This window comes from Chrysochloris asiatica, unplaced genomic scaffold (assembly GCF_000296735.1).
Source record: "Chrysochloris asiatica unplaced genomic scaffold, ChrAsi1.0 scaffold00153, whole genome shotgun sequence".
Classification (NCBI taxonomy): domain Eukaryota; kingdom Metazoa; phylum Chordata; class Mammalia; order Afrosoricida; family Chrysochloridae; genus Chrysochloris; species Chrysochloris asiatica.
In genome coordinates, this window is record NW_006408671.1 from 7,875,509 (window position 1) to 7,879,412 (window position 3,904).

The following is a 3,904-nucleotide window of genomic DNA, read 5'->3' on the forward strand; positions in this document are numbered from 1 at the left end:
CTCATTTAAAATTTAGTAAGTGGAAAAAAGAATCAATCCCCATGTTAGGATTCCATATACCTTATTTGCATGGTGCAGTGCAATGAATCACTTCAAAGGCATCTTCTAACCATAGTCGTTGTCACTACTACTGAACGACTTAAACCTGATGAGTTGAGTCTTGGTAAGAGAAAGAGGGGACGATACTGACAGGGTGATAGGATTCAGGTGAGTAAATGTAAACAGCATTAATTATAATTGTAAAAACTTGGAAATCTAACTAGGTGGTGAGTCGAGTTTTCCATGATGTTAGGTTTTAAATGAGTCATCTCAGAAGCAGGAACAGGTAATCTCACTACTATCAAGAAAGAATAACAAAGAATGGAGTATGCCACTCAAGATCCTTTTCACAGTGAAATTCCTCAATCCAGGGACAAAAAGCTACAATGCTAGAGAAGTAGCAGAGGAGTGGCATAGGAGCAGCAGCAGCAAAACCAAGAATCAGAGCACAAAATGAAATGGTGGTCTTCCTTGCCTTGCTTTTACTCAATGAGTAAAGCTGAGTGCCTCTGGGCAGGAAGCTCATTTGTGGAATTGAGGACCTCACTGACGAGAACTTCTAGAGGTTCAAGCTGGATTCAGAAGAGGACATGGAATGAGGGATATCATTGCGATGTCTGATGGATCTTGGTTGAAAGCAAAGATTACAAGAAAGATGTTTACCTGTGTTTTATCGACTACACAAGGGCTTTTGATTGTGTGGATCATGGCAAGCTGTGGACAAAATTGTGAAATATGAGTATTCTGGAACACTTAATTGTGCTCATGAGGAATCTGTACCTGGACCAAGTTGCAGTTGTTCGAACAGAAAATGGAATAACTAAATGGTTTAAAATTAAGAAAGGTGTGCAACTGAGTTGTATTCTTTCACCATATTTATTCAACCTGTATTATGAGCAAATAATCTGAGAAGCTGGGCTATATAAAGAAAAATGTGACATCAGGATTAGAGGAAGACTCATTAAAAACCTGCGCTATGCAGATGATACAACCTTGCTTGCTGAAAATGAAGAGGACTTAAAATATTTACTGTTGAACACCCAAGACCACAGCATTCAGTATGGATTGTGTTTCAATGTAAAGAAAATAAAAATCCTCACCACTGGACCAATAAACAACATTCTTATCAATGGAGAAAAAATTGAAGTTGTCAAGAACTTCATTCTTCTTGGATCAACTATCAACACTCCTGGAAGCAGCAGTCAAGAAATTAAATGACGTACTAGATTAGGGAAGTCTGCTGCACAAGACCTTTTTAAAGTGTTGAATAGCAAAGATGTCAGATTGCGGACTAAGGTGTACCTGACCCAAGCCATGGTGTTTTCAATAGCCTTATATACATGTGGAAGCTAGAGAATGAATAAGGAAGACTGTAGAAGAATTGATGCTTTTGAGTTATGGTGTTAGAGGAGAATATTGAAAGTACCATGGGTTGCCAAAAGAACCAACATATCTGTGTTGGAAGAAGTGCCACCAGAGTGCTCCTTGGAGGTCAAGATGGCCAAACTTCATCTCTCATACTTTGTACATATTGTCAGGAGGGACCAGTCACTGGAGAAGGAAATCATGTTTGATAAGGTGGAGGGTCATAGAAAAAGAGCCCCAGTGAGGTGGATTAATAAAGTGACAGCATCAATGGGCTCAAGCATGGCAACAATTGTTAGGTTGGTCCAGGACCAGGCACTGTTTCATTGTGTTGTACACAGGGTCATATGAGTCTGTACTGGCTCAATGGCACCTAACAACAATGACAAGGCACTTATTTGGGAGAGCCCTAGTGTGGTGCTGATAGATAAACACTGGACTGCTAACAATAAGGAAAGTACTTCATACCTATCAGTCACATTCATAAACCCTATACAGAGACTCAATAAGTTGAAATCAACTCAGTAGCACCCAATAAATGCAGCAGGTTTACTGACCCATGGAACTAGAGCTAAGTACAATAGAGTTGAGACTCATAGTAGAGTGGAGTGCCCATTGGGAAATTATCAGAAACTCTGACAGTGCTTTTAACATTTCCCAAATGGGACAGAGGTCAGGCTGAGGAATTGTTGGTCATAGAGAACTAACTCCAGGCATGACAAAGAGCCTGTCCTGACTAAGTACTTATATCCTGTATATTTTCAAACTAAGTTTTAACCTGTTAACTTCCATAAGGAACTCCATAACCATGAGTATGGCCTGTGAGTTGTGTGTGTCCACTACAATTATTAAACCCAGCTAAGAAGTAGAGTGCTATGGGAGTGATGGTTGATGTCAGAAATGGTAATGAAGGTTGGAAGGTAGAGTATATCTGGCCTCAGCATCTTAGGAATTGGCCTTGAGCTGATACTGAATTTATTTCTCCTGAAGTGAAAGGACTACAGACACATTTTCCAGCTCCCATTATAAGATATGGTCCCATCCCTAGGGTGCCATGTACATTATTAGTAAACTATCCAGTTCCCTTGGTTGTCCACAAGCACCTCACATCTGCAAAGTTCTACCCAGTAAACGGCATCCACATGTGGCACTGTGGGTTAAAGCACTTGACTGCATGGTTGCTTTGAATCAAAATGTCAGCCGTTCAAGCTCACCAACTCTAAAACTTACTTTCCAGCATAGAGATACCAAGTCAAATGGAAGAACTGAGGAGGTAAAAGGCCTGAATAGAAAATTTCAAAAGGCAACTAGAGAAGACAAAATCAAATATCATAAGGAAATGTACAAACAAATGGAGTTAGAAAATCAAAAGGGAAAAACATGCTCAGCATTTCTCAAGCTGAGAGAACTGAAGAAAATAGTCAAACCTCATATTGCAATATTGAAAGAGTCTATTTAAGTGAAGAGTACTTGACATACTTGCTGATGAAGATCAAAGACCACAGCCTTTGGTATAGATTGCGTTTAAATGTTAACAAGATAAAAATCCTCACAACTGGACCAATAAATAACATTAAGATAAATGGAGAAAAGATTGAGCTTGTCAATGACTTCATTCTTCTTAGATAAACCATCAACGTTCACGGAAGCAGCAGTCAAGAAATCAAATAATGTATTGCATTATGCAAATCTACTGTACAAGAACTCTTTAAAGTGTTCAAAAGCAAAGATGTCAATTTGAGGACCAAGGTGCACCTGACCCAAGCCATGGCATTTTCAATGACCTCATATGCATGTGAAAGTTGGACAGTGAATAAGGAAGAGTGTAGATTTGATGCATTTTTTCTGTGTTGTTGGAGGAGAATGTTAAAAGTATCACGGACCACCCAAAGAACAAATCAATCTGTTGTGTTGGAAGAATTACAGCCAGAATGCTCCTTGGAAGCCAGTATGGCTAGACTTCGTCTCTCATACCTCGTCTCTCCCATACAGACATATTGTGAGTAGGGGCCAGTCCTTGGGGAAGGATATCATGTTCAGTAAAATGGAGGGTCAAAGGTGAAAAGGAAGATGGCCACTGAGATGGATTGGCACAGTGGCAGTAGCAATGGGCTCAAATGTAGCAATGATTATGAGGTTGGTGCAGGACCAGTCAGTGTTTCGTTCTGTTGTGCATAGGGTTGCGATGAGTCAGTACCAACTCAATGGCACCTAACAACAACAACAAAGATGAGCCTTATCAAGTAACTCACAGCAGCAGTGCACTAGTACTTTCTTATTGTGTTCCTGGTCAGAGTAGTTGTTAGTTATGTCTGGTACCATCTAGATTTTCGGGTCTTAGGCTAGTGTAGGTTGTGGATTACATTGGACATTTAGTCCTGTGAAGTAATTGAATTCTTGAGTCTTTGGTTTCCTTCACAATCCTTTGATTCAAAAAGGTAGTTGTACAACCAGTAATTGTAGCTTAGACGGTCACTCACAAGTTTTTAAGACCCTATCT